Source organism: Leopardus geoffroyi, chromosome C1 (genome assembly GCF_018350155.1).
Source record: "Leopardus geoffroyi isolate Oge1 chromosome C1, O.geoffroyi_Oge1_pat1.0, whole genome shotgun sequence".
In the NCBI taxonomy this organism is placed as follows: domain Eukaryota; kingdom Metazoa; phylum Chordata; class Mammalia; order Carnivora; family Felidae; genus Leopardus; species Leopardus geoffroyi.
Genome location: NC_059328.1, coordinates 125,454,122 through 125,472,399, shown reverse-complemented (window position 1 = coordinate 125,472,399; position 18,278 = coordinate 125,454,122). Strand labels below are relative to the sequence as shown.

The 18,278-nt window shown below is 38.1% G+C and overlaps 1 long non-coding RNA gene across 1 annotated transcript; it reads right to left on the bottom strand.

Moving 5' to 3' along the window:
• Nucleotides 1-800: 800 nt before the first annotated feature.
• Nucleotides 801-9,683, bottom strand: LOC123596738. Its single transcript, XR_006711841.1, has 2 exons — nt 9,323-9,683; nt 801-830 (listed from the first exon to the last, which is right to left on the bottom strand). It is a non-coding gene; the product is annotated as an uncharacterized LOC123596738 (long non-coding RNA).
• Between the last annotated feature and the right edge of the window lie 8,595 nt (nt 9,684-18,278).

Here is an 18,278-nt window from a genome sequence, read left to right as displayed (position 1 = left end):
AAGGCAGGATTGGGCACCCCGGGAAAGAGCTGGAGGAGTCCTGCAGGACTCATGAGTCCCCAAGGGGCAGATCCCTCACTCACCTGTGCTGGCACAGGCTGGGGCCGGGAAGCAGCAGCAGCATTCAGAGGCAGCAGAGGCAGCAGATCCATGGGATGGTGGATGGAGCAGTGAGCCATGGTCTTACAAGCAAGTGGAGTCACCACGCTGGGCTGCCCTCGGCCCCTTCTCCCTTCCCCAGACACCTCACTAGCTCTGGCCCTGGCATCACCTCCAGCAGGGCATGGGCAAGCCAGGCAGAGACGGACACCTGAGGCCACAGGAGTGTCCCCCTGACCTCTGTGTCCTAGTTGTTGAACGGGCATAAGGAGTCACCCAGGGCCCCTGGAACCAGGAGGGAGAATCTAGCCCTGGAAACTTCTCTTATGGGACTTGGAGAGAATTATGCAGGGACAGCATTTAGTGCCAGTTCATTCACAGCATAAAACCACAACATAGGGTCACCTTGGCTGCTGATGTCAGTGTTCTCTTACCCAGGCCACATTTGAGCACTTACCCAGGGATTTGGAGGAAGGATAGGAACTGATATTAATTTAAAAGAACAAAAATGTTGGAATGTGGGCACTCTTGATGCAGTTACAGATCATTGCCCAACACTCCCTCCTCATCCTCTCCATTGTGGGGAAACTGAGGCAGTCAGGGATTGTCCATGACCACACAGTGGTTTCTGAGTGTTTTGCTGATTACATCTGACCAAACTCCTTTTTCCAAAGTTCACTTCTCTTAGTCTTGCCAGTGATGATTTTGGGCAGCTCTGGGACAAATTCCACCTAGTTGAGGAAGAACCCATCCTTAGTCCTGCTAACATTTCCTACCAATATTCCACACGTCCCTCCTTTGCCCCTGCACAGTCCCCCAGACAGGCTGGTACCTTGTGGTAGCCTCACTAGGCTCCACCAAACATGCCACATTGTCCTCCTGGAAAGCTAGACACAGCCCTGTGATGTGCTCTGACTAGTGAAATGTGAGTGGGGGCGAATTGTGCCACCTCGAACACAATACTTGGGAACAACTGTGTCTGGTCACCTCTCTGTCCATCTCTTATGGCACCTGGGAGTTACCTATGATGGGTGCTCTTTTATCCTGGTCTCAGGAGGACCATCGTGGACATGTGGCATGAGCAAGGAAGAGACTTCCCTTATTATAAGCCATTAAGACTTTGAGGCTATTTATTACTCACAATAACATCTAGTCCATACTAACTGGTATGCATCTTGCATTCTCCTCTCTATGAGGCAGTACAGCCTAACACTCGAAGCATGATCTCTGTTGTTAGAGACATGTAAGTCTGAGTTCCAGCTCCATCCTTTTATTTTTTTAATTTTTTTATTTTTTAAAATTTACATCCAAATTAGTTAGCATATAGTGAAACAATGATTTCAGGAGTAGATTCCTTAATGCCCCTTATCCATTTAGCCCATTCCCCCCTCCACAACCTCTCTAGCAACCCTCAGTTTGTTCTCCAGATTTATGAGTCTCCTCGGTTTTGTCCCCCTCCCTGTTTTTATATTATTTTTGTTTCCCTTCCCTTATGTTCATGTTTTGTCCCTTAAAGTCCTCATATGAGGGAAGTCATAGGATTTTTGTCTTTCTCTGACTAATTTCACTTAGCATAATACACCCCGGTTCCATCCACGTAGTTGCAAATGGCAAGCTTTCATTCTTTTTGATTGCCAAGTAACACTCCATTGTATATATATACCACATCTTCCTTTTCCATTCATCCATCGATGGACATTTGGCTCCATACTTTGGCTCTTGTTGATAGTGCTGCTATAAACATGGGGGTGCATGTGTCCCTTCGAAACAGCACACCTGTATCCCATGGACAAATGCCTAGTAGTGCAATTGCTGGGTCATAGGGTAGTTCTATTTATAGTTTTTTGAGGAACCTCCATACTGTTTTCCAGAGTGGCTGCACCAGCTTGCATTCCCACCAACAATGCAAAAGAGATCCTCTTTCTCCGCATCCTCGCCAACATCTGTTGTTGCCTGAGTTGTTAATGTTAGCCATTCTGACAGGTGTAAGGTGGTATCTCATTGTGGTTTTGATTTGTATTTCCCTGATGATGAGTGATGTTGAGCATTTTTTCATGTGTCAGTTGGCCATCTGGATGTCTTCTTTGGAGAAGTGTCTATTCATGTCTTTTGCCCATTTCTTCACTGGATTATTTGTTTTTTGGGTGTTGAGTTGGATAAGTTCTTTATAGATTTTGGATACTAACCCTTTATCTGATATGTCATTTGCAAATATCTTCTCCCATCCTGTCAGTTGTCTTTTAGTTTTGCTGATTGTTTCCTTTGCTGTGCAGAAGTTTTTTATTTTGATGAGGTCCCAGTAGTTCATTTTTGCTTTTGTTTCCCTTGCCTCCAGAGACATGTTGAGTAAGAAGTTGCTGCGGCCAAGATCAAAGAGGTTTTTGCCTGCTTACTCCTCAAGGATTTTGATGGCTTCTGTCTTTCACTTAAGTCTTTCATCCACGTCGAGTTTATTTTTGTGTATGGTGTGAGAAAGTGGTCCGGGTTCATTTTTCTGCATGTCGCTGTCCAGTTTTCTCAGCACCACTTGCTGAAAAGACTGTCTTTATTCCATTGGATATTCTTTCCTGCTTTGTCAAAGATTAGTTGGCCATACGTTTGTGGGTCCATTTCTGGGTTCTCTATTCTGTTCCATTGAACTGAGTGTCTGTTCTTGTGCCAATACCATACTGTCTTGATGAATACAGCTTTGTAGTATAGCTTGATGTCGGGGATTGTGATGTCTCCTGCTTTGGTTTTCTTTTTCAAGATCGCTTTGGCTATTTGGGGTCTTTTCTGGTTCCATACAAATTTTAGGATTATTTGTTCTAGCTCTGTGAAGAATGCTGGTGTTACTTTGATAGGGATTGCATTGAATATGTAGATTGCTTTGGGTAGTATTGACATTTTAACAGTATTTGTTCTTCCTATCAAGGAGCATGGAATCCTTTTCCATTTTTTTGTGTCTTCTTCGATTTCTTTTATAAGTTTTCTATAGTTTTCAGTGTATAGATTTTTCACCTCTTTGGTTAGATTTATTCCTAGGTATTTTATGGTTTTTGGTGCAATTGTAAATGGGATTGATTCCTTGATTTCTCTTTCTGTTGCTTCATTCTTGGTGTATAGGAATGCAACTGATTTCTGTGCATTGATTTTATATGATGCAACTTTGCTGAATTCATGAATCCATTCTAGCAGTTTTGTGGTGGAATCTTTTGGGTTTTCCACATAGAGTATCATGTCATCTGCGAACAGTGAAAGTTTGACCTCCTCCTGGCTAATTTGGATGCGTTTTATCTCTTTGTGTTGTCTGATTGCAGAGGCTAAGACTTCCAATACTATGTTGAATAACAGTGGCTAGAGTGGACATCCCTGTCTTGTTCCTGACCTCAGGGGGAAAGCTCTCAGTTTTTCCCCATTGAGGATGATATTAGCGTTGGGCCATTCATATATGGCTTTTATGATCTCGAGGTATGCTCCTTCTATCCCTACTTTCTTGAGGGTTTTTATCAAGAAAGGATGCTGTATTTTGTCAAATGCTTTCTCTGCATTTATTGAGAGGATCATATAGTTCTTGTCCTTTCTTTTATCGATGTGATGAATCCCATTGCTTTGCTTATATTGAACCAGCCCTGCATCCCAGGTATAAATCCTGCTTGGTTGTGGTGAATAAGTTTTTTAATGTATTGTTGGATCCGGTTGGCTAATACCTTGTTGAGGATTTTTGCATCCATGTTCATCAGGGAAATTGGTCTATAGTTCTCCTTTTTAGTGTGGTCTCTGCCTGGTTTTGGAATTAAGGTAATGCTGGCTTCATAGAAAGAGTTTGGAAGTTTTCCTTCCATTTCTATTTTTTGGAACAGTTTCAAGAGAATAGGTGTTAACTCTTCCTTAAACGTTTGGTAGAATTCGCGTGGAAAGCCATCTGGCCCTGGACTCTTGTTTTTGGCAGATTTTTGATTACTAATTCGATTTCCTTACTGGTTATGGGTCTGTCCAAATTTTCTATTTCTTCCTGTTTCAGTTTTGGTAGTGTATACATTTTTAGGAATTTGTCCATTTCTTCCAGATTGTCCATTTTATTGGCATATAATTGCTCATAATATTCTCTTATTATTGTTTTTATTTCTGTTTTGTTGGTTGTGATCTCTCCTCTTTCATTCTTGATTTTATTTATTTGGGTCCTTTCCTTTTTCTTTTGATCAAACTGTCTTATTTCCTGTCTTCTGCTGGTTCTGGGTTTTATTTGCTGTTCTTTTTCCAGTTCCTTAAGGCGTAAGGTTAGGTTGTGTATCTGAGACCTTTCTTCCTTCTTTCGGAAGACCTGGATTGCTATATACTTTCCTCTTATGACCACCTTTGCTGCGTCCCAGAGGTTTTGGGTTGTGGTGTTATCATTTTCATTGACTTCCATATACTTTAACTGCTTGGTTAGCCCATTCATTCTTTAGTAGGATGTTCTTCAGTCTCCAAGTATTTGTTGCCTTTCCAAATTTTTTCTTGTGGTTGATTTCGAGTTTCACAACCATAGTGTTGTGGTCTGAAAATATGCACGGTATTATCTTGATCTTTTTGTACTTACTTAGGGCTAATTTTTGTCTCAGTATGTGATCTATTCTGCAGAATGTTCCATGTGCACTGGAGAAGAATGTATATTCTGCTGCTTTAGGATGAAATGTTCTGAATGTATCTGTTAAGTCCATCTGGTCCAGTGTGTCATTCAAAGCCATTGTTTCCTTGTTGATTTTTTGATTAGATGATGTATGCATTGCTGTGAGTGGGGTGTTGACGTCTCCTACTATTATGGTATTACTATCAATGAGTTTCCTTATGTTTGTGATTGATTTAAATATTTGGGTGCTGCCACATTTGGTGCATAAATATTTACAACTGTTAGGTCTTCTTGGTGGAGAGACCCCTTGATTATGATATAATGCCCTTCTGCATCTCTTGATAAAGTCTTTATTTTAAAGTCTAGATTTTCTGATATAAGTATGGCTTCTTCAGCTTTCTTTTGTTGACCATTAGCATGATAGATGGTTCTCCATCCCCTTATTTTCAATCTGAAGGTGTCTTTAGGTCTAAAGTGGGTCTCTTGTAAACAGCATATAGATGGATCTTGTTTTCTTATCCATTCTGTTACCCTATGTCTTTTCATTGGAGCATTGAGTCCATTGATGTTTAGAGTGAATACTGAAAGATATGAATTTATTGCCATTATGATGCTTGTAGAGGTGGAGTTTCTGGTGGTGTTCTCTGGTCCTTTCTAATCTTTTACTGCTTTTGGTGTGTGTGTGTATATATATATATATATATTTTTTTTTTTTTTCCATCTTTTCTCCCCTCATCTCATCATCAAAATGAGATGATGGGGGTAAAAAGAAAGTCCCCCTTAAAATTTCCTGCAGGGTTAGTTTAGTGGTCACAAACTCCTTTAATTTTTGTTTGTCTGGGAAACTTTTTATCTCTTCTTCTATTTTGAATGACAGCCTTGCTGGATAAAGAAATCTTGGCTGCATATTTTTCTGATTCAGCACATTGAATATATCCCACCACTCCTTTCTGGCCTGCCAAGTTTCGGTGGATAGGTCTGCTGCAAACCTGTCCTGCCTTCCCTTGTAGGTTAAGGACTTTTTTCCCTTGCTGCTTTCATGATTCTCTCCTTTCCTGAGTATTTTGTGAATTTGACTATGATATGCCTTGTTGATGGTAGGCTTTTGTTGAATCTAATGGGGGTCCTCTGTGCTTCCCAGATTTTGATGTCTGTGTCTTTCCCCAGGTTAGGAATGTTTTCCACCTTGATTTGCTCACATAACCCTTTTACCACTATTTCTCTCTCTTCCTCTTCTGGGACCCCTATGATTCTGATGTTGTTTCTTTTTAATGAGTCACTGATTTCTCTAATTCTTAAATCGTGCTCTTTTGCCTTAATCTCCCTGTTTTTTTTCTTCTTTGTTATTCTCTATAAGTTTGTCCTCTATATCACTGATTCTCTGTTCTGCCTCGTCCATCCTTGCCACCGCGGCATCCATCCACGATTACAGCTCAGTTATAGCATTCTTAATTTCACTCTCATTATTTTTTACTTCTTTTATCTCTGCAGAATGGAATTCTAACCTATTTTGGACTCCAGCTAGTATTCTTATTATTGTGATTCTAAATTCTGGTTCAGACATCTTGCTTGTATCTTTGTTGGTCAAATCCCTGGCCATCGTTTCTTCGTGCTCTTTCTTTTGGGGTGAATTCCTTTGTTTTGTCATTTTGAAGGGAGAAAAGGAATTAATGAGGTAGAAAAATTGAAATTAAAAAATTTTTAAAAAGTATTAAAATTAAAAATTAAAAACTCACACACACACAAAATTGAATAGATTATGCTAGATCCTAGGTGTGTTTTGGTCTGGGTGTTGAAAGTGGTTTGACAGATTAGAGAAAAAAAGGGGGGGGGATGAAAAAAAAAGAAATCATTTGAGAATTTGAAAAAAATGAATACACTGAAGTCAACCAAAATGAGATGATGGGGGTAAAATAGAATTTGAAAAAATATACACAAAAGTAAAGAATATAGTAGAAAAAAATTTAAAGAAAAATATTTGTAATAAAATTAAAAATAAGTATGATTTTTTTTTGTTTTCTGTATTTAAGAAAAAAGAAAAGAAATTAAAAAGAGAAAAAAGAACAAAAAAGAAAGAAATCGTTTGAAAATTTGAAAAAAGTGAATACTCTGTAGTAGACTAAAATAAAGTGATGGAAGCAAAATAGAATTTGAAAAAATTTACATAAAAGCAAAAATATATAGTAATGGAAATTAAACAAGAATATTTTTAATGGAAATTGAAAGTAAAAATGTTTTTCTCTTTCTGCATTCAAGAAAAAGAAAAGAAATGAAAAAGAGAAAAAAGAAAGGAAAAAAAGGAAATTGCAAATTTGAAAAGGTGAGTACACTGAAGTAGACTAAAATAAAATGATGGAAGCAAAGTAGAATTTGAAAAAAATTACACAAAATAAAAAATATAGTAATAAAAATTAAAGAAAGATATTTTTAATAAAAATTGAAAATAAAACTGATTTTTTTCTTTCTGTATTCAAGGAAAAGTGTAAAAGAGAAAAAAAAATGAAATAAAATTGAATAGGTGGACCTAACAGATTGAAGTAGGACTGAAATTACTTTGTTAAAGTCAGTCTATGTAGCGCTTTATAGTCCCTAAACTAAGCCGATAGTGAAACTTGTGTTCTTGAAGGTCAAAGTTGGCCCAGTTGGGCTGGGCTCAGTGTAACAGTTCTGCTCTCCACTAGATGGCGCTGCTAGCCTACTGGGGTGGATTGTTGCGGTGCTCATCGGTGGGAGTGGTGAAAAATGGAGCCACCCAGTCTGTTCTCCCAGATCAGCAATTGCACACCGGTCCTCCGTCTTCAGCTCTCATCCACTCCCTGCTTTTCCACTTTCCGTGACCAGGCCCCAGGCAGTACCTCTCTGCCAAGTTCTGTCTCAGATGTGGCTGTTTTCCCCGGCCCCTTACTTCTGAAGGACTGTGGCTTTGACCCGCTCTGCCCCTCTGCGGGAGGGTCTCACCGAGCAATGGCTGAATCAGCAATGGCTGAATATCGGCTGCACCCAGGAACGCTTGCTGGACCCTGCTGTTGCCGGTGTCCCGAGACTGTGGCCAGGTGCCATCCCGCCCCCAAAAAAGATCGCGAGATAGTATAGCCTCAGCGTTTCAGGGACCATGGAAAATCACAACACACATCTGGCACCAGGCTTCACCCTCAACAACCTTGCCCCAGCACCAGCAAATGTGGCTGCCTTCCGGGGTCTGCTGGGACCAGCAGTGGAACCGCTTTTCCCTGTGTAGCCCAAGAACCTCTCAGACCCCACTCTGTTTCTGGGGATTCTCCCTTTCCACCAGAGCACCGCCAGGTATCCAGCTGCAGAACTGCAGCCTTTGTGCTCCCCTTGTTTACAGTCTTAATGGAATTTAAACCCTCTCCTCTTTTCTCCCTTTTTAGTTTAGTCCTTGTGGCTGTTTCCAATTTTCCACTTTCTCTCCAGCTCCTTTTGGTGAGGGATGCTTTTCCCGTATTCTCCCCCTCTCCTCAGTCTCCATCCTCCCTCTGCCCACAAAAGCAGTTCCCTACCTTTTGCCACTTCTCGCTCCCCAAGTTCAGCTCTCTGTGCCGTGTACCTGCTGAATTCTGTGGTTCAGGTTGTGCAGATTGTTAATCCTCCAATCAGTTTTCTAGGTGTGTAGGATGGTTTACTGTTGGTCTGGCTGTATTTCATGAACATGAGACACACCTCCATCGTTTTATTAACCCCAACTGCAGGCAATTTACTTGGAGTCTCTGGGCCTCCATTTTCACTCCATGAAATGGATGGTTACACCATCTTAAGTTTGAAGGGAATTAAATGAAATTATAAAACTTGTAAATCTTTGAGTCCAGAGCCTGGCACCCATAGCGAATGCTCAATAAATGTTAGCTGAATGGCTTTATGTCCTGATTGTAAACATTCAGAAAATGCAGCAACGTATGATTACAAAAGAAGGAAATGTTAAAATTTTGGCATATGTATCCTTTCAAACTGTGTTTCAATGAATAGGATGTTATGTACATTCATTTACAGCCTGCTGTTTTTCTCTTAGTAAGATATTGCTGTGATATTGATGTTTCAAACTAGAGATCTGCATCATCTTTTTAAATTATAAGAATATCAAATACCATGAATAATCATTTCTCAACAGCTAGACATTTCCATAGGTTGAACAGGCACTGAAAACAAATGAAGCAGAATAAAAACTATCAGAATGTATTGTATGTTAGAATAAATATTAGTTCATTAGCTTTTATCTGTTATGTGTCTATATGTATAGTGTGCTGCAATTTACAATGTATTTCTTAATACAAATAATGTTTTTAAAACATGTGGAAGTCGTCTACTGGAATTTCTTTTTCAGTTTTTAAAGATTACAAATAACCTTCTTGGATATTTCTAGGCACTTGTGTGATTTTTTTCTTTTAGGTTGACCTGCCAGCCATGGATTCCTTTTGGTTTTCTGACAAAAGATTAAGATTCCATCTGATTAAGTTGGTTCCCCCAAACCACTAAGTTAAATGCTTTTTCTGTAGAGAAAAATGCTCAATCTGTTGGCTACATAAGCTTTTCCATGGCCACACTAGGGGATTTGGGGCAGCAGAGCCCCAGGAACCACTGGCGGGGACCAGATCCCATCCATCTGCCCTCAATCACCTTCCTCGGGTACTTATATGGGGCTGTCACTGACTTCACATGCTGCTGCAGCTCCTAGGTGAGCTGGTCCTGGTCATGGGAGAGGTATTCCGGGGTCAGGACAATAAATGCCTTCACCACTCGCAGTGCAGAACCAGAGTGGAGTCTCAGGGTGAGTGGCAACCAATTGTATAGTTTAAAAAGTAAATGTTTATTAAATAAATGGAAAAACAACACTTGATTCAGTATGTGTTTATGCCAGGAATGAGCACATAGTCGCAACTCTAGCTTCAATGTTATGAAATACAAAGTAAGCTTAAGTACACCAGATTTTTCCAGGGCACATTCTCAAACAAGTTTAGGTTTTTTTTCCTTAAACCATACTGTTACATTTTGGAGTCCAATGATTCAAACCAAATATTAAAGAGTAAAAACAAATAAGAAGTCACTCTCATCAAAAGAACAAAATGAGAAGCCACAGACTGGGAGAAAATATTTGCAAAAGACATATCTGTGAAGGACTGTTATCAAAATACACAAAGAACTCTGTAAACTCAACAGTAAGAGAACAACCTAATTGAAAAATGGGGCAATGACCTTTAAAGACACCACACCAGAAAGACATACAGGTGGCAAATAAGCATATGAAAATGTGCTCTACATCATATGTCACAAGGGAAATGCAAACCAAAACAATAGAGAGGGAGCACCTGGGTGACTCATTTGCTTGAGCATCTGACTTTGGCTCAGGTCATGATCTCATGGTTCATGAGTTCAATCCCCACATTGCTGCTCTGAGCACAGAGCCTGCTTTGGAATCTGTCCCCACCACCCACCCCACACCTCTCCTAATTTCTCTCTCACAAATAAACATTTAAAAAATAATGAAATAAGACAACAGTGAGATACCACTACACATCTGTTAGAATAGCGGCAATGCAAAATGGTACAGCCACTTTGCAGACAGTTCAGTTGTTCTTACAAAACTCTTCCCCTACAGTCCAACAATTGATTGTGCTCCTTAGTATTTATCCAAACAGCTGAAAACTTTTATCCACACAGACACCTACACATGGATGTTTAGAACAGTTTTATTCATAATTTCCAACAGTGGGATTTAACCAAGATGTCTGTCAATAGGTGAATGGTTAAGTAAACTGTGGTATAGCTAACAATGGAGTATTATTCCTGTAAAGAATATTATTCCTGTAAAGTGTTGTAAAGAAATAAGCTACGGGGCGCCTGGGTGGCTCAGTCGGTTAAGCGTCCGACTTCGGCTCAGGTCATGATCTCATGGTCTGTGGGTTCGAGCCCCACGTCGGGCTCTGTGCTGACAGCTCAGAGCCTGGAGCCTGTTTCACATTCTGTGTCTCCCTCTTTCTCTGACCCTCCCCTGTTCATGCTCTCTGTCTCAAAAATAAATAAATGTTTAAAAAATTAAAAAAAAAAAAAGAAAGAAGCTATCAAGCTCTGAAAAGACATGGAAGAAAACCTAGAGATGTTACTAGGTGGAAGAAGCCAATCTGAAAAGGCTACATACACTAGGATTCCAATTATATGACATTCTAGAAAAGGCATGATGATGGAGACAGTAAAAAGGTCAGTGACTATGAGGGCTTAGGGAGAGGGAGGGGGAGGAATGAATAGGTGCAGCACAGAGGATGTTTAGGGCAGTGAAACTAGTGGGTATCAAACTATAATGGTGGATACATGTTATCAAAAATTTGTCCAATTCCACAGAATGAACAACCCAAGAATCAACCCTAATGAAATCTGTGGACTTTGGCTGGTAATGATGTGTCAATGTAGGTTCATTTATCTATTGTAATGAATGTACATCTCTGGTGGGAGACATGGATAGAGGGGAACCTATGCATGTAGAGGGCAGGAAGCATATGGGAAACTTCTGTAGCTTCTGCTCAATGTTGCTGTAAACCTAAAACTGCTATTAAAAGAAAAAAATTTGTCCTCAGACTTCTACTTCTTGGAAATCTCTGTTCTTAATTCCATTTGTGTCTTCCTATGTTCTTTATGCACAATCAAGCAAATAAATATCTATATCCCCTCCTACGCAAAGGTAGCCAATCTGTACGCTAATTTTCACCTTAAAACAAGGTGAAATTGTGGGGATATGGTATATGCATCTTTAATTTTATTAGACTGCCTTCCATACCTAAATTGTTTACTTGTTTGTACAGTTTATTCATTTTTAAGAATTTTTTAAACATTTATTCCTTTTTTGAGAGACAGAGACAGTGTGAGCAGGGGAAGGACAGAGAGCGAGGGAGACACAGAATCTGAAGCAGGCTCCAGGCTCTGAGCTCAGCACAGAGCCTGACACAGAGCTTGAACTCAGAATGGTGGGATCATGACCTGAGCCGAAGCTGGTGGCTCAACCGACTGAGCCACCCAGGCACCCCATGTACAGTTTATTCATTTTTGTATTGAAGTATAATCAACATACAATGTTATGTTGTTTTCAGATGTACAGTATAATGATTCAAAAATTCTATATATTTCTCAGTGGTCCTCAAGATAAGTATACTCTCAATCCCCTGTATCTGTTTCACATGTCCCTCACCCACCTCCCCTCTGGCAACCACCATTTTGTTCTTTGTATTTCAGAGTCTGTTTTTTTTTGTTTGTCTCTTTTTGGCTTGTACATTTGCTGTGTTTCTCCAATTGCACTTGTCAGTGAAGTCATATGGTATTTGTCTTTCTCTGACTTATTTCACTTAGAATTATACCCTCTAGTTAATAAATTGTTGTTTTACCAATTTATATTCACACTCCCACCAGCAATGTCTAAGAATGCCTGTTTCCCCTAAGTCTTGCTGACAGTGTGATCAAACTTGTGCATTTTCTGTATACCTTAGAGGTGAAAATGACCTCTTAATTAGTTTTAATCTGTATGGAATCAAAACACCAAAGTGTTTCCCTTAGCAATTCCCACAAGGGGACAGAGTACACTGGGACCTGACCCCTCCATTCACTTTTGAGCTTGTCTTATACTTGCTACTGTCCTTTTTCAAACTGCAATGAGCTAAAGCCCATTCAAGGGACTTTTCAGGCAGGCAATTCATCTAAATACAATTGAATATCATTGTTCCCTTCCCTGTTTTGGTTCCATTTTAGCTTAGGGTTTTGTTTTTTGGGTTTTTTTTTTTTGATGCTTTTTAATGGTTTCTTTTTATTTGCCTTTATATCAGTGATCCAAACTTTACATTTATAATAAATTTTCTGATTTTATTTATTGTATGCAAATTATATATACTTTAAGTTTTTAGTTTTAATTCCAGTATAGTTAACATGCAATGTTTTGTTAATTTCAGTTGTCCAATAGACTGAATCAACAATGCTATACATTACTCAGTGCTTATCATGATAAGTGCACCTTTTAATCCCCATCACCTAATTTACCCATCCCCCAAGCAACTCCCCTTTGGTAACCATCAGCTTATTCTCTATAGTAAAAAAGTCTTCTGTTTCTTGGTTTGTTTCTCTCTCCTTTTGTTCCACCCTTTGTTTCTTAAATTCCACACGTGAATAAAACCATACTGTATTTATCTTTCTCTGACTGGCTTATTTCACTTAGCCTTATACTCTCTAGTTCCATCCATGTTGTTGAAAATGGCAATATTTCATTCTTTTTCATGGCTGAATAATATTGCTCTGTGTGTGTGTGTGTGTGTGTGTGTGTGTGTGTGTGTATCACTTCTTTACCCATTCACAGGAAAAGACAATCTACTGAATGGGAGAAGACATTTGCCAATGACAACTCTGATAAAGCAATCATATCCAAAATATATAAAGAACTTCCACAGCTCAATACCCAAAAAACTATAACAAGTCTTAATTTTAAAAAGTGCTGAAGTTTAAAGCAATACTTTTTTAAAAAATTTTTTTATACATTTGTTTTTGATAGCGAGAGCGCGCATGCACAAGTGGGGTTGGGGCAGAGAGAGAAGGAGACACAGAATCTGAAGCAGGCTCCAGGCTCTGAGCTGTCAGCACAGATCCCAATGACGGCTTCGAACTCACAGGGCGTGAGTCACCTGTTAATTTGTCACCTGTCATGAGCCAAAGTCGGATGCTCAACAGACCTAGCCACCCAGGCACCTGGGGATACATTATTTTTAAGCACACGTCATATGTTTACAAAAGTTTTTTTTTTTTTTCATTTAAATTTCAGTTAACATAAGGGTGCAATATTGTTTTCAGGAGTAGAATTCAGTGATTCACCACTTACACACAACACCCAGTGCTCATCACAAATGCCCCCCTTAATACCCATCACTCATCCAGTGCATCTCCCACCCACCTCCCTCCATCAACCCTCAGTTTATTCTCTATTGTTAAGAGTCTCTTGTGGTTTGTTTCCCTCTCTCCTCTTTCCCATAGTTTGGTCATAAAGCAAGTCTAAATATATTTCAAAAGAATGAAACCCACAGAGGATGTTCTTGGAACATAATTGCAAATGTGCAGAAATAGATAGATTATACATATATTTTATATATATACACATAGAAATTGATAGAGTATTTCTGTATATATTTCTCTCCCTATATTTACATTTATTTTGTGTGTTTATACATCTATATATTAATATTTATAATTAATTATATTTCTTATAATTATTATATTGATTATATCATATTAAAATATATATTTATGATAAATCACATACACAAAATACATAATATATAATTATAATACATTAATAAGTATTAATATAAGTGTTATTATAAAGTATTAATTTTTATAAATAACAATTCTGTATGTTAATATATTATGCATTAGATTTTAAAATTTATTTATAGTATTTGTAATATTTGTATTATTTACATTTAATTATATATGCTATTAAAGTTTATATTTTGTATTCCCTAATATCTAATAGGAAAATATATTAAAGCATATTTTATTATATCTATTTTAACTATTTATTTAACATGTTTATATATACTATCTACATATATTTCTATATATGTCTATGTATATAATCTATATTAAGATGGCTTCCTGTTCAAATCTTCTGCATCCTTACTGATTTGGGGTCTGCCCATTATCAGTTGCTGAGAGAGGGCTGTGAAAAAATCTCCCACTCTGCTTGAGGATTTGATTCTTCTTGCAGTTTTTGGCATACTTCCCTTTATATGGTTAGCAGCCATGTAATTGGGGATGCACAACTTTTCCTTTCTTGGTGAACTATACCTTTTATTACTTTGTACCAATTTTCTTTACATCTAGCAATGCTTTTTGCCTTCTGTATATTTTATCTGATATTACTATACCCAGAGCAGCTTTTCTTTGATTGGTGTTTGCATACTTTAGTTTTTTCCAGTGTCTTATTTTCAAAATGTCTATGACCTTGCATTTTAGATGAGTATCATGTCACCAGCTTATGGTTGTTGGTTGGTTGGTTGGTTGGTTTAGCTAGTTGTTGATTTTTAACAGGATCTTTTCATCCAGTGAATTCAATGTGACCTTCTTCTCTTGGACTTTACATTCACCATCAATATGTGCATTCTATTTGTCTATACTTTTCTGTTTTTTCTTCTCTTTTCAAAATCTTTTACTGTCTGATATTATGCCCTTCACACTGACCCTGCATCATGAGCCACATAACACAGCCTGGTTTCTTTATATGTTAGTTATTAAGTTCACTGTGGTCCCCACAGTCCATTTCCTATGCCCCAACATTATTTCACACAACAACTTTAGCATCTACTGATAATTGGTGGCCAAATTGTTAGAATGATGGTTTTTAAAAGGTGATTTCTTATCTCCATTTTCTATTTCTACCTTTATTTTTGTATAATCTTTTGTGACGGTATTTCTCTTTTCTCCAATCCCCATTTAAAAAATGTTTTTTTAGGTATCACTGTAGACTCATGGATTGTTTATCATTCAGTATTGGGAAACCATTCCTGCCATGATTCATTTTGATGTTCAGGTTGTCTTGATCTGATCAGTGGCAATCCTTTCAGATGGTTCCTGTGTCTTTTTCATATGTCCCATCTACTGTTGAAGATTACCTTATTCTTGGGCACAGCCAGAAGTTCAGGCATGGAAACAAAGAGACAGAGGAAGGATCCATCCATATCTGAATGATACAATGATTTCTCAGTCAAGTACCTCTAACTGACTAAGAGATTGTTATATCAATCAGAAATGGATCCTTCCTGTGGCTCCAAAACAGTATGATACTGAAGCAAAAACAGACACAGAGATCAATGGAACAGAATAGAAAACAAGGAATAATCCCACAATTATAGGATCAGTTAATCTTCAACAAAGCAGGAAAGATGATCCAATGGGAGAAAGTCTCTTCAACAAATGGTGTTGGGAAAACTTAACAACGACATGCGAAAGAATGAAACTGGACACTTTCTTAACATCATACACATAAATAAATTCAAAATGAATTAAAACCCTAAATGTGAGACCTGAAACCATAAAAATCCTAGCAAAGAATATAGGTAGTAACTTCTTTGACATTGGACGTACCAACTTCTTTCTAGATATGCCTCCTTAGGCAAAGGAAATTAAAGGAAAAATAAATTACTGAGACTACACCAAAATAAAAACCTTCTGCACAGCGAAGAAAACAATCAATAAAACTAAAGGGCAACAGACATTGGGCAACATCTTCTCCAAAGAAGGCATCCAGATGGCCAACAGATACATAAAAAGATGCTCATCTTCACTTATCATCAGGGAAATACAAATCAAAGCTACAATGAGAGGGGCGCCTGGGTGGCTCAGTCAGTTGGGCATCCGACTTCGGCTCAGGTCATGATCTCGCGGTCCATGAGTTTGAGCCCCGCATTGGGCTCTGGGCTGACAGCTCAGAGCCTGGAACCTGTTTCGGATTCTGTGTCTCCCTCTCTCTCTGACCCTCCTCTGCTCATGCTCTGTCTCTCTCTGTCTCAAAAATAAATAAATGTTAAAAAAAAAAAAAAGCTACAATGAGATATCATCTCACACCTGTCAGAATGGGTAAAATCAACAACACAGAAACAACAGGTGTTGGCAAGGATATGAGGAAAGGGGAACCCCTGTGCACTGATTGGTGGGAATGCAAACGTGGTGCAACCACTGTGGAAAAGAGTATGGAAGTTCCTCAAAAAGTTAAAAATAGAACTACCTTATGATCCAGCAATCACATTACTGGGTATTTACCCAAATAACACAAGAACACTAACTCAAAGGGATACACGTACCCTTATGTTTTTAGCAACATATTTACAAGAGTCATATTATGGAAGCAGTTCAAGTGTTCATTATTGCTGAATGGATAAAGAAGGTGTGGTATATATAGATATATGCGATGGAATAGTATCAGCCATAAAAAGAATGAAATCTTGCCATTTGCACCAACACGGATAGACCTACAGAGTATTATACTAAGTGAAATAAGTTAGAGAATGACAAATACCATATGATTTCACTCACAGGTGGAATTTAAGAAACAAAACAAATGAACACAGGGAGGAGATGGGGTGGGGAGGAAAGAAAGAGAAACCAAGAAACAGACTAGAAACTATAGAGAAACAAATGGTTACCAGAAGGGAGGTGGGTGGGAGATGGGTAAAATAAGTGATGGGGATTAAGGATTGCATTTCTGGTGATGAGCACCACCAGGTGTCATATGCAAGTGTTGAATCACTATATTGTATACCTGGGGCTAATATTACACTGGATGTTAACTAACTGGAATTTGAATGAAGACTTTAAGTCTTGGATGTAGCAAAAGCTGATATAAGAGGGTAGGTTATAGCAATCAGGCCTACCTCAAGAAGTAAGAAAAAACTAAAAAAAAAAAACCAAAACAAACAAACAACAACAACAAAAAAACAACTAACCTTAAGCCTAGAAGAACAAAGCCCAAATACAGAAGGGAAGAAATAATAAAAACTAAAGCAGAAATAAAGGAAATAAAAACACACAAAAAAAATAGAACACATCATGAAAACCAGAGCTGGTTGTTTGAAAAGATAAACCAAATTGATAAACTGTTATCCAGACTCATTAACAAAAGAAGAGAGGACAAAAATAAGTAAAATTAGAAAAGAAAGAGGTGAAATAACAGCCAACATCCTAGGAATACAGTGTCTTAACATCAACTTCATATTATCCCCCACAGTAATCTATATTGCCCATGTTGGTACTATTCTTTTATTGTCGTTTTTCTCTTTATGAATACTAATTAGCCAATGTCATGGTAGGCACAAACTTTATAGAAAGTGCATCAGTGACACACCCATTCTAGATCAGAAATAATTATATATCATATGTTGTATATGTTTTATTATCTTAACATAAACTATAGAAACTAGATGTTTCTGTTTCTGTGAATTACATAATACCGTGTATCATTCAGTTTTCTATAACATAAATGTTATTATTTAAATAATAGTAAGAACTATAAGAGTAGATACTAGTCACTCAGGGCAGGACTAATTATGCCATATTATGTGTTAAAAACATAAACCAAGATTACTAATAAACTTTTAATTTTACAATAGGTTTGATTTACTGAATAAAAATTGTGGGGATAGTACTGAGAGTTTTCACATACCTAAGACTCAGTTTGTTGATTATTAATGTCACATGAGTTGGTATAGTAATCAAAAATTGATATAATCGACCAATGTCTATTTTACTCAGATTTGCTGAGGTTTTAACTTCTCCTGTTCCAGACTCATCCCAGCTGGCACATTACATCCAGTCATCCTGTCTCCTTAGGCTCTACCTGCCTATGACAATTCTCAGACTTTCCATATTTTTCATGATCTGCAAAGTTTTGAGGGGTACTTTTGTAGAATGTATTTTGTGGGATGATCCTCAGTTGATATACGTCTAATTTTTTTTAACGTTTATTAATTTTTGAGACACAGAGAGAGACAGAGTGTGAGTGAGGAAGGGGCAGAGAGAGAGAGACATGGAATCCAAAGCAGGCTTCAGGCTCCGA